The sequence below is a fragment of the Pseudophryne corroboree genome, unplaced genomic scaffold (assembly GCF_028390025.1).
Source record: "Pseudophryne corroboree isolate aPseCor3 unplaced genomic scaffold, aPseCor3.hap2 scaffold_129, whole genome shotgun sequence".
Classification (NCBI taxonomy): Eukaryota; Metazoa; Chordata; class Amphibia; order Anura; family Myobatrachidae; genus Pseudophryne; species Pseudophryne corroboree.
This window is the reverse complement of record NW_026967915.1, coordinates 1,180,312-1,192,393: the sequence shown is the minus strand read 5'-3', so window position 1 is coordinate 1,192,393 and position 12,082 is coordinate 1,180,312. Positions and strand designations below refer to the sequence as shown.

At 34.8% G+C, this 12,082-nt stretch overlaps 5 non-coding genes across 5 annotated transcripts; all 5 read left to right on the top strand.

Moving 5' to 3' along the window:
• The first annotated feature begins 231 nt into the window (after window positions 1–231).
• Window positions 232–304, top strand: TRNAR-UCU (transfer RNA arginine (anticodon UCU)). Its single transcript has one exon. It is a non-coding gene; the product is annotated as a tRNA-Arg (tRNA).
• An 878-nt stretch (window positions 305–1,182) lies between these two features.
• TRNAR-UCU (transfer RNA arginine (anticodon UCU)) lies at window positions 1,183–1,255 on the top strand. The gene has a single exon. It is a non-coding gene; the product is annotated as a tRNA-Arg (tRNA).
• A 4,780-nt stretch (window positions 1,256–6,035) lies between these two features.
• On the top strand, window positions 6,036–6,108 carry TRNAR-CCU (transfer RNA arginine (anticodon CCU)). The gene has a single exon. It is a non-coding gene; the product is annotated as a tRNA-Arg (tRNA).
• Window positions 6,109–7,939: 1,831 nt separating this feature from the next.
• TRNAR-CCU (transfer RNA arginine (anticodon CCU)) lies at window positions 7,940–8,012 on the top strand. The gene has a single exon. It is a non-coding gene; the product is annotated as a tRNA-Arg (tRNA).
• An 855-nt stretch (window positions 8,013–8,867) lies between these two features.
• TRNAR-UCU (transfer RNA arginine (anticodon UCU)) lies at window positions 8,868–8,940 on the top strand. Its single transcript has one exon. It is a non-coding gene; the product is annotated as a tRNA-Arg (tRNA).
• Window positions 8,941–12,082: the final 3,142 nt, after the last annotated feature.

Genomic DNA, 12,082 nt, shown 5'->3' with positions numbered 1-12,082 from the left:
CAGCCAACAAAACAACAATGGAAAAGATTAAAATACTGTAGGTAAAGCAGTTGCATCAAATTGATTTTTTGCAATAGAGCATGATAATCCATACTGGCAGCTCTGGATAGTACCAGCACATTTCATGCTGGACTTGGTAATGCAAAGAACACAGTAAACAGCTTCACTTTTTCTCAAAAATAAATAATTGACTATTAAAAACCTATCAGTCTTGAAGGAGAAAGTCAGTAAGCCCCAGTGGCCTAATGGATAAGGCACTGGCTTTCTAAGCCAGGGATTGTGGGTTCAAGTCCCATCTGGGGTGGAACTCATTAAAGCAGCTGTGTTGTCACTAGAGTTCATATTTTATCCTTGCTGCAACTGTACAACAGTCTTGTAGTGTTTAGATTGCAAAAACATGACCACAGAAGCTAAAAGTGACATTTATTATAACATTGTTGTGGGTTTTTTGTTTACTTTTCTATCACTGTGGAAAGCTTATTCAAGTGCCATCTGGCATGCATGATCCTTTGTTGCTCATCATTCATCACCAAAAATGATTTTCTTTTTAAATTCTTATGACTGTACTGATTGCATTGAATAAAATCCACATCTAGCATAACTGTTTTATGCTGCAAAGTGCTCCAGTGGTGCAATTGGACAGCGCGTGGTTCTTATAAGACAGTATCTGTTGAGCAATGTCTAGGTTGTGAATTCAAGTCTCACCTGAAGCAGTTTTGTTTACAGTTTTTTTCCTTTTTCTTATGTCATTAGTCATTGATTATAATCTTCTACCTTAATATTTAATATGATATTACAAAGGATGGAAGAAAGAAAGAAAGAAAGAAAGAAAGAAAGAAAGAAAGAAAGAAAGAAAGAAAGAAAGAAAGAAAAAACACAAATATAATTGTGAATTTAAGTTGTCAGCACACATCTGCTATGGTTCAAATGCACTGCATATCTTCCTTCAGTCAGCCAACAAAACAGCAATTGAAAAGATTAACACACTGTTGGTAAAGCAGTTGCATCAAATAGATTTTTTGCAATATAGCATGATAATCCATACTGACAGCTCTGGATAGTACCAGCACATTTCTTGCTGGACTTGGTAATGCAATGAACACAGTAAACAGCTTCACTTTTTCTCAAAAATAAATAATTGACTATTAAAAACCTATCAGTTTTGAAGGAGAAAGTAAGTAAGCCCCAGTGGCCCTATGGATAAGGCACTGGCCTTCTAAGCCAGGGATTGTGGGTTCAAGTCCCATCTGGGGTGGAACTCATTAAAGCAGCTGTGTCGTCACTAGAGTTGATATTTTATCCTTGCTTCAACTGTACAACAGTCTTGTAGTGTTAAGATTGCAAAAACATGACCACAGAAGCTAAAAATGACATTTATTATAACATTGTTGTGGTTTTTTTTTAACTTTTCTATCACTGTGGAAAGCTTATTCAAGTGCCATCTGGCATGCATGATCCTTTGTTGCTCATCATTCATCACCAAAAATGATTTTCTTTTTAAATTCTTATGACTATACTGATTGTATTGAATAAAATCCACATCTAGCATAACTGTTTTATGCTGCAAAGTGCTCCAGTGGTGCAATTGTTCAGAGCGTGGTACTTATAAGACAGTATATGTTGAGCAATATCAAGGTTGTGAATTCAAGCCTCACCTGGAGCAGTTTTGTTTACAGTTTTTTTCCTTTTTCTTATGGCATTAGTCATTGATTATAATCTTCTACCTTAATATTTAATATAATATTACAAAGGATGGAAGAAAGAAAGAAAGAAAGAAAGAAAGAAAGAAAGAAAGAAAGAAAGAAAGAAAGAAAGAAAGAAAAAACACAAACATGATTGTGAATTTAAGTTGTCAGCACACATCTGCTTTGGTTCAAATGCACTGCATATCTTCCTTCAGTCAGCCAACAAAACAACAATGGAAAAGATTAACATACTGTAGGTAAAGCAGTTGCATCAAATTGATTTTTTGCAATAGAGCATGATAATCCATACTGACAGCTCTGGATAGTACCAGCACATTTCTTGCTGGACTTGGTAATGCAAAGAACACAGTAAACAGCTTCACTTTTTCTCAAAAATAAATTATTGACTAATAAAAACCTTTCAGTTTTGAAGGAGAAAGTCAGTAAGCCCCAGTGGCCCTTTGGATAAGGCACTGGCCTTCTAAGCCAGGGATTGTGGGTTCAAGTCCCATCTGGGGTGGAACTCATTAAAGCAGCTGTGTCGTCACTAGAGTTGATATTTTATCCTTGCTTCAACTGTACAACAGTCTTGTAGTGTTAAGATTGCAAAAACATGACCACAGAAGCTAAAAATGACATTTATTATAACATTGTTGTGTTTTTTTTTTATACTTTTCTATCACTGTGGAAAGCTTATTTAAGTGCCATCTGGCATGCATGATCCTTTGTTGCTCATCATTCATCACCAAAAATGATTTTCTTTTTAAATTCTTATGACTGTACTGATTGTATTGAATAAAATCCGCATCTAGCATAACTGTTTTATGCTGCAAAGTGCTCCAGTGGTGCAATTGGACAGCGTGTGGTTCTTATAAGACAGTATCTGTTGAGCAATGTCTAGGTTGTGAATTCAAGTCTCACCTGAAGCAGTTTTGTTTACAGTTTTTTTCCTTTTTCTTATGTCATTAGTCATTGATTATAATCTTCTACCTTAATATTTAATATGATATTACAAAGGATGGAAGAAAGAAAGAAAGAAAGAAAGAAAGAAAGAAAGAAAGAAAGAAAGAAAGAAAGAAAGAAAGAAAGAAAGAAAAAAAGAAAGAAAGATAGAAAAAACACAAATATGATTGTTAATTTAAGTTGTCAGCACACATCTGCTATGGTTCAAATGCACTGCATATCTTCCTTCAGTCAGCCAACAAAACAGCAATTGAAAAGATTAACACACTGTTGGTAAAGCAGTTGCATCAAATAGATTTTTTGCAATAGAGCATGATAATCCATACTGACAGCTCTGGATAGTACCAGCACATTTCTTGCTGGACTTGGTAATGCAAAGAACACAGTAAACAGCTTCACTTTTTCTCAAAAATAAATAATTGACTATTAAAAACCTATCAGTTTTGAAGGAGAAAGTAAGTAAGCCCCAGTGGCCCTTTGGATAAGGCACTGGCCTTCTAAGCCAGGGATTGTGGGTTCAAGTCCCATCTGGGGTGGAACTCATTAAAGCAGCTGTGTCGTCACTAGAGTTGATATTTTATCCTTGCTTCAACTGTACAACAGTCTTGTAGTGTTAAGATTGCAAAAACATGACCACAGAAGCTAAAAATGACATTTATTATAACATTGTTGTGTTTTTTTTTTAATACTTTTCTATCACTGTGGAAAGCTTATTTAAGTGCCATCTGGCATGCATGATCCTTTGTTGCTCATCATTCATCACCAAAAATGATTTTCTTTTTAAATTCTTATGACTGTACTGATTGTATTGAATAAAATCCGCATCTAGCATAACTGTTTTATGCTGCAAAGTGCTCCAGTGGTGCAATTGGACAGCGCGTGGTTCTTATAAGACAGTATCTGTTGAGCAATGTCTAGGTTGTGAATTCAAGTCTCACCTGAAGCAGTTTTGTTTACAGTTTTTTTCCTTTTTCTTATGTCATTAGTCATTGATTATAATCTTCTACCTTAATATTTAATATGATATTACAAAGGATGGAAGAAAGAAAGAAAGAAAGAAAGAAAGAAAGAAAGAAAGAAAGAAAGAAAGAAAGAAAGAAAGAAAGAAAGAAAGAAAAAAAAGAAAGAAAGATAGAAAAAACACAAATATGATTGTGAATTTAAGTTGTCAGCACACATCTGCTATGGTTCAAATGCACTGCATATCTTCCTTCAGTCAGCCAACAAAACAGCAATTGAAAAGATTAACACACTGTTGGTAAAGCAGTTGCATCAAATAGATTTTTTGCAATATAGCATGATAATCCATACTGACAGCTCTGGATAGTACCAGCACATTTCTTGCTGGACTTGGTAATGCAAAGAACACAGTAAACAGCTTCACTTTTTCTCAAAAATAAATAATTGACTATTAAAAACCTATCAGTTTTGAAGGAGAAAGTAAGTAAGCCCCAGTGGCCCTTTGGATAAGGCACTGGCCTTCTAAGCCAGGGATTGTTTGTTCAAGTCCCATCTGGGGTGGAACTCATTAAAGCAGCTGTGTCGTCACTAGAGTTGATATTTTATCCTTGCTTCAACTGTACAACAGTCTTGTAGTGTTAAGATTTCAAAAACATGACCACAGAAGCTAAAAATGACATTTATTATAACATTGTTGTGGTTTTTTTTTTACTTTTCTATCACTGTGGAAAGCTTATTCAAGTGCCATCTGGCATGCATGATCCTTTGTTGCTCATCATTCATCACCAAAAATGATTTTCTTTTTAAATTCTTATGACTGTACTGATTGTATTGAATAAAATCCACATCTAGCATAACTGTTTTATGCTGCAAAGTGCTCCAGTGGTGCAATTGTTCAGAGCGTGGTACTTATAAGACAGTATATGTTGAGCAATATCAAGGTTGTGAATTCAAGCCTCACCTGGAGCAGTTTTGTTTACAGTTTTTTTTCCTTTTTCTTATGTCATTAGTCAATGATTATAATCTTCTACCTTAATATTTAATATAATATTACAAAGGATGGAAGAAAGAAAGAAAGAAAGAAAGAAAGAAAGAAAGAAAGAAAGAAAGAAAGAAAGAAAGAAAGAAAGAAAGAAAGAAAGAAAGAAAGAAAGAAAAAACACAAACATGATTGTGAATTTAAGTTGTCAGCACACATCTGCTTTGGTTCAAATGCACTGCATATCTTCCTTCAGTCAGCCAACAAAACAACAATGGAAAATATTAACATACTGTAGGTAAAGCAGTTGCATCAAATTGATTTTTTGCAATAGAGCATGATAATCCATACTGGCAGCTCTGGATAGTACCAGCACATTTCATGCTGGACTTGGTAATGCAAAGAACACAGTAAACAGCTTCACTTTTTCTCAAAAATAAATAATTGACTATTAAAAACCTATCAGTCTTGAATGAGAAAGTCAGTAATCCCCAGTGGCCCTTTGGATAAGGCACTGGCCTCCTAAGCCAGAGATTGTGGGTTCAAGTCCCATCTGGGTTGGAACTCATTAAAGCAGCTGTGTTGTCACTAGAGTTGATATTTTATCCTTGCTGCAACTGTACAACAGTCTTGTAGTGTTTAGATTGCAAAAACATGAACACAGAAGCTAAAAGTGACATTTATTATAACATTGTTGTGGTTTTATTTTTACTTTTCTATCACTGTGGACAGCTTATTCAAGTGCCATCTGCATACATGTTCCTTTGTTGCTCATCATTCATCATCAAAAATGATTTTCTTAATAAATTTAATGACTGTACTGATTGTATTGAATAAAATCCACATCTAGCATAACTGTTTTATGCTGCAAAGTGCTCCAGTGGTGCAATTGGATAGCGCGTGGTACTTATAAGACAGTATATGTTGAGCAATATCAAGGTTGTGAATTCAAGCCTCACCTGGAGCAGTTTTGTTTACAGTTTTTTTCCTTTTTCTTATGTCATTAGTCATTGATTATAATCTTCTACCTTAATATTTAATATGATATTACAAAGGATGGAAGAAAGAAAGAAAGAAAGAAAGAAAGAAAGAAAGAAAGAAAGAAAGAAAGAAAGAAAGAAAGAAAGAAAGAAAGAAAAAACACAAATATTATTGTGAATTTAAGTTGTCAGCACACATCTGCTTTGGTTCAAATGCACTGCATATCTTCCTTCAGTCAGCCAACAAAACAGCAATTGAAAAGATTAACACACTGTTGGTAAAGCAGTTGCATCAAATAGATTTTTTGCAATATAGCATGATACTCCATACTGACAGCTCTGGATAGTACCAGCACATTTCTTGCTGGACTTGGTAATGCAAAGAACACAGTAAACAGCTTCACTTTTTCTCAAAAATAAATAATTGACTATTAAAAACCTATCAGTCTTGAATGAGAAAGTCAGTAAGCCCCAGTAGCTTAATGGATAGGGCACTGGCCTCCTAAGCCAGGGATTGTGGGTTCAAGTCCCATCTGGGGTGGAACTCATTAAAGCAGCTGTGTTGTCATTAGGATTGATATTTTATCCTTGCTTCAACTGTACAACAGTCTTGTAGTGTTTAGATTGCAAAAACATGATCACAGAAGCTAAAAATGACATTTATTATAACATTGTTGTGGGGTTTTTTTTTACTTTTCTATCACTGTGGAAAGCTTATTCAAGTGCCATCTGGCATGCATGATCCTTTGTTGCTCATCATTCATCACCAAAAATGATTTTCTTTTTAAATTCTTATGACTGTACTGATTGTATTGAATAAAATCCACATCTAGCATAACTGTTTTATGCTGCAAAGTGCTCCAGTGGTGCAATTGGACAGCGCGTGGTACTTATAAGACAGTATCTGTTGAGCAATGTCAAGGTTGTGAATTCAAGTCTCACCTGAAGCAGTTTTGTTTACAGTTTTTTTCCTTTTTCTTATGTCATTAGTCATTGATTATAATCTTCTACCTTAATATTTAATATGATATTACACAGGATGGAAGAAAGAAAGAAAGAAAGAAAGAAAGAAAGAAAGAAAGAAAGAAAGAAAGAAAGAAAAAACACAAACATGATTGTGAATTTAAGTTGTCAGCACACATCTGCTTTGGTTCAAATGCACTGCATATCTTCCTTCAGTCAGCCAACAAAACAACAATGGAAAAGATTAACATACTGTATGTAAAGCAGTTGCATCAAATTGATTTTTTGCAATAGAGCATGATAATCCATACTGGCAGCTCTGGATAGTACCAGCACATTTCATGCTGGACTTGGTAATGCAAAGAACACAGTAAACAGCTTCACTTTTTCTCAAAAATAAATAATTGACTATAAAAAACCTATCAGTCTTGAAGGAGAAAGTCAGTAAGCCCCAGTGGCCTAATGGATAAGGCACTAGCCTCTTAAGCCAGGGATTGTGGGTTCAAGTCCCGTCTGGGGTGGAACTCATTAAAGCAGCTGTGTTGTCACTAGAGTTGATATTTTATCCTTGCTTCAACTGTACAACAGTCTTGTAGTGTTTAGATTGCAAAAACATGACCACAGAAGCTAAAAATGACATTTATTATAACATTGTTGTGGGTTTTTTGTTTACTTTTCTATCACTGTGGAAAGCTTATTCAAGTGCCATCTGGCATGCATGATCCTTTGTTGCTCATCATTCATCACCAAAAATGATTTTCTTTTTAAATTCTTATGACTGTACTGATTGTATTGAATAAAATCCACATCTAGCATAACTGTTTTATGCTGCAAAGTTCTCCAGTGGTGCAATTGGTCAGAGCGTGGTACTTATAAGACAGTATCTGTTGAGCAATATCAAGGTTGTGTATTCAAGCCTCACCTGGAGCAGTTTTGTTTACGGTTTTTTTCCTTTTTCTTATGTCATTAGTCATTGATTATAATCTTCTACCTTAATATTTAATATGATATTACAAAGGATGGAAGAAAGAAAGAAAGAAAGAAAGAAAGAAAGAAAGAAAGAAAGAAAGAAAGAAAGAAAAAGAAAGAAAGAAAGAAAAAACACAAACATGATTGTGAATTTAGGTTGTCAGCACACATCTGCTTTTGTTCAAATGCACTGCATATCTTCCTTCAGTCAGCCAACAAAACAACAATGGAAAAGATTAACATACTGTAGGTAAAGCAGTTGCATCAAATTGATTTTTTGCAATAGAGCATGATAATCCATACTGGCAGCTCTGGATAGTAACAGCACATTTCATGCTGGACTTGGTAATGCAAAGAACACAGTAAACAGCTTCACTTTTTCTCAAAAATAAATAATTGACTATTAAAAACCTATCAGTCTTGAAGGAGAAAGTCAGTAAGCCCCAGTGGCCTAATGGATAAGGCACTGGCCTCCTAAGCCAGGGATTGTGGGTTCAAGTCCCGTCTGGGGTGGAACTCATTAAAGCAACTAGAGTTGATATTTTATCCTTGCTTCAACTGTACAACAGTCTTGTAGTGTTTAGATTGCAAAAACATGACCACAGAAGCTAACAATGACATTTATTATAACATTGCTGTGGTCTTTTTTTTTTCTTTTCTATCACTGTGGAAAGCTTATTCAAGTGCCATCTGGCATTCATGATCCTTTGTTGCTCATCATTCATCACCAAAAATGATTTTCTTTTTAAATTCTTATGACTGTACTGATTGTATTGAATAAAATCCACATCTAGCATAACTGTTTTATGCTGCAAAGTGCTCCAGTGGTGCAATTGGACAGCGCATGGTACTTATTAGACAGTATCTGTTGAGCAATGTCAATGTTGTGAATTCAAGTCTCACCTAAAGCAGTTTTGTTTACAGTTTTTTTCCTTTTTCTTATGTCATTAGTCATTGATTATAATCTTCTACCTTAATATTTAATATAATATTACAAAGGATGGAAGAAAGAAAGAAAGAAAGAAAGAAAGAAAGAAAGAAAGAAAGAAAGAAAGAAAAAACACAAACATGATTGTGAATTTAAGTTGTCAGCACACATCTGCTTTGGTTCAAATGCACTGCATATCTTCCTTCAGTCAGCCAACAAAACAACAATGGAAAAGATTAAAATACTGTAGGTAAAGCAGTTGCATCAAATTGATTTTTTGCAATAGAGCATGATAATCCATACTGGCAGCTCTGGATAGTACCAGCACATTTCATGCTGGACTTGGTAATGCAAAGAACACAGTAAACAGCTTCACTTTTTCTCAAAAATAAATAATTGACTATTAAAAACCTATCAGTCTTGAAGGAGAAAGTCAGTAAGCCCCAGTGGCCTAATGGATAAGGCACTGGCCTTCTAAGCCAGGGATAGTGGGTTCAAGTCCCATCTGGGGTGGAACTCATTAAGGCAGCTGTGTTGTCACTAGAGTTGATATTTTATCCTTGCTGCAACTGTACAACAGTCTTGTAGTGTTTAGATTGCAAAAACATGACCACAGAAGCTAAAAGTGACATTTATTATAACATTGTTGTGGTTTTATTTTTACTTTTCTATCACTGTGGACAGCTTATTCAAGTGCCATCTGCATACATGTTCCTTTGTTGCTCATCATTCATCATCAAAAATGATTTTCTTAATAAATTTAATGACTGCACTGATTGTATTGAATAAAATCCACATCTAGCATAACTGTTTTATGCTGCAAAGTGCTCCAGTGGTGCAATTGGACAGCGCGTGGTACTTATAAGACAGTATATGTTGAGCAATATCAAGGTTGTGAATTCAAGCCTCACCTGGAGCAGTTTTGTTTACAGTTTTTTTCCTTTTTCTTATGTCATTAGTCATTGATTATAATCTTCTACCTTAATATTTAATATGATATTACAAAGGATGGAAGAAAGAAAGAAAGAAAGAAAGAAAGAAAGAAAGAAAGAAAGAAAGAAAGAAAGAAAGAAAGAAAGAAAGAAAGAAAGAAAAAACACAAATATTATTGTGAATTTAAGTTGTCAGCACACATCTGCTTTGGTTCAAATGCACTGCATATCTTCCTTCAGTCAGCCAACAAAACAGCAATTGAAAAGATTAACACACTGTTGGTAAAGCAGTTGCATCAAATAGATTTTTTGCAATAGAGCATGATAATCCATACTGACAGCTCTGGATAGTACCAGCACATTTCTTGCTGGACTTGGTAATGCAAAGAACACAGTAAACAGCTTCACTTTTTCTCAAAAATAAACAATTGACTATTAAAAACCTATCAGTCTTGAATGAGAAAGTCAGTAAGCCCCAGTGGCCTAATGGATAAGGCACTGGCCTCCAAAGCCAGGGTATTGGGGGTTCAAGTCCCATCTGGGTTGGAGCTCATTAAAGCAGCTGTGTCGACACTAGAGTTGATATTTTATCCTTGCTTCAACTGTACAACAGTCTTGTAGTGTTTAGATTGCAAAAACATGACCACAGAAGCTAAAAATGACATTTATTATAACATTGTTGTGGGTTTTTTGTTTACTTTTCTATCACTGTGGAAAGCTTATTCAAGTGCCATCTGGCATGCCTGATCCTTTGTTGCTCATCATTCATCACCAAAAATTATTTTCTTTTTAAATTCTTATGACTGTACTGATTGTATTGAATAAAATCCACATCTAGCATAACTGTTTTATGCTGCAAAGTGCTCCAGTGGTGCAATTGGTCAGAGCGTGGTACTTATAAGACAGTATCTGTTGAGCAATATCAAGGTTGTGAATTCAAGCCTCACCTGGAGCAGTTTTGTTTACAGTTTTTTTTCCTTTTTCTTATGTCATTAGTCATTGATTATAATCTTCTACCTTAATATTTAATATGATATTACAAAGGATGGAAGAAAGAAAGAAAGAAAGAAAGAAAGAAAGAAAGAAAGAAAGAAAGAAAGAAAGAAAAAACACAAATATGATTGTGAATTTAAGTTGTCAGCACACATCTGCTATTGTTCAAATGCACTGCATATCTTCCTTCAGTCAGCCAACAAAACAGCAATTGAAAAGATTAACACACTGTTGGTAAAGCAGTTGCATCAAATAGATTTTTTGCAATATAGCATGATAATCCATACTGACAGCTCTGGATAGTACCAGCACATTTCTTGCTGGACTTGGTAATGCAATGAACACAGTAAACAGCTTCACTTTTTCTCAAAAATAAATAATTGACTATTAAAAACCTATCAGTTTTGAAGGAGAAAGTAAGTAAGCCCCAGTGGCCCTTTGGATAAGGCACTGGCCTTCTAAGCCAGGGATTGTGGGTTCAAGTCCCATCTGGGGTGGAACTCATTAAAGCAGCTGTGTCGTCACTAGAGTTGATATTTTATCCTTGCTTCAACTGTACAACAGTCTTGTAGTGTTAAGATTGCAAAAACATGACCACAGAAGCTAAAAATGACATTTATTATAACATTGTTGTGGTTTTTTTTTTACTTTTCTATCACTGTGGAAAGCTTATTCAAGTGCCATCTGGCATGCATGATCCTTTGTTGCTCATCATTCATCACCAAAAATGATTTTCTTTTTAAATTCTTATGACTATACTGATTGTATTGAATAAAATCCACATCTAGCATAACTGTTTTATGCTGCAAAGTGCTCCAGTGGTGCAATTGTTCAGAGCGTGGTACTTATAAGACAGTATATGTTGAGCAATATCAAGGTTGTGAATTCAAGCCTCACCTGGAGCAGTTTTGTTTACAGTTTTTTTCCTTTTTCTTATGTCATTAGTCATTGATTATAATCTTCTACCTTAATATTTAATATAATATTACAAAGGATGGAAGAAAGAAAGAAAGAAAGAAAGAAAGAAAGAAAGAAAGAAAGAAAGAAAGAAAGAAAGAAAGAAAGAAAGAAAGAAAGAAAAAACACAAACATGATTGTGAATTTAAGTTGTCAGCACACATCTGCTTTGGTTCAAATGCACTGCATATCTTCCTTCAGTCAGCCAACAAAACAACAATGGAAAAGATTAACATAGTGTAGGTAAAGCAGTTGCATCAAATTGATTTTTTGCAATAGAGCATGATAATCCATACTGACAGCTCTGGATAGTACCAGCACATTTCTTGCTGGACTTGGTAATGCAAAGAACACAGTAAACAGCTTCACTTTTTCTCAAAAATAAATAATTGACTATTAAAAACCTATCAGTTTTGAAGGAGAAAGTCAGTAAGCCCCAGTGGCCCTTTGGATAAGGCACTAGCCTTCTAAGCCAGGGATTGTGGGTTCAAGTCCCATCTGGGGTGGAACTCATTAAAGCAGCTGTGTCGTCACTAGAGTTGATATTTTATCCTTGCTTCAACTGTACAACAGTCTTGTAGTGTTAAGATTGCAAAAACATGACCACAGAAGCTAAAAATGACATTTATTATAACATTGTTGTGTTTTTTTTTTATACTTTTCTATCACTGTGGAAAGCTTATTTAAGTGCCATCTGGCATGCATGATCCTTTGTTGCTCATCATTCATCACCAAAAATGATTTTCTTTTTAAATTCTTATGACTGTACTGAT